A 752-nucleotide genomic window follows, 5' to 3' on the forward strand; every position below is an offset into this window, starting at 1 on the left:
TGTCTACCCTCTCTTTTGTATATTTTTTGCTCATATCGTTTATCATTATCTGTTACCATATAGATAACCAGAGAGCAGATGACATTTTTGTTTGATTGGACACACTTCCCCCCTAATATTTGTCTTTCCTAGTGCAACAGCCCCATATTTTGGGTTGCAATCATAATCATATATAAAAAAACTTTTTCTTCTTGGGGGAGTCTCTCTTGGATATGTGCTTTAGCCCCTTCAGTCCCATCTAGCTCACAGCAGAGATTTCAGATATAATATATGTATGTCTAAATTATCAAACAAATTGTCAGTACCTATTGTAAATAACACATGATCTCTGTGACATCGATCTCTTAATGTTCCCTGCCTAGCGGCACAACACATGGCGGTTATAGGTGGGATCAACTGGTGTTATTTTAACACAAGTCACATCTAGCATATACTGATCGTGTACTCTTACCCAAAAAAACTTACCTTTATCTTCATCTGCAGCCTCAAAAAAATGTTCTTATATCAGCGGACTCTCATTTATGATTCACAGGTGAAAACCTGCGTCTAATGTAGACAGCAGATCCGCATTTGCCTTTTTCTGAAATCTCTAATCGGTGCACTCTCATTGGTGGGTCGACCAATTGCGTCAAAAGTTACTACCATACCCCACCGACAGAGCCCGATCTCGTCCGATCTTGGAAGCAAAACGGTGGTGGGCTGGGTCAGTACCTGTGAGGGAGACCCCCAGGGAATACCCGGTGTTGTAATCG

The 752-nt window shown here is 41.2% G+C and overlaps 1 pseudogene; it reads left to right on the forward strand.

Annotated features, from left to right (window-relative positions):
* The first annotated feature begins 633 nt into the window (after nucleotides 1-633).
* On the forward strand, nucleotides 634-752 carry LOC134937443 (5S ribosomal RNA; annotated as a pseudogene).

This window comes from Pseudophryne corroboree, chromosome 6 (assembly GCF_028390025.1).
Source record: "Pseudophryne corroboree isolate aPseCor3 chromosome 6, aPseCor3.hap2, whole genome shotgun sequence".
NCBI classification, from domain to species: Eukaryota; Metazoa; Chordata; class Amphibia; order Anura; family Myobatrachidae; genus Pseudophryne; species Pseudophryne corroboree.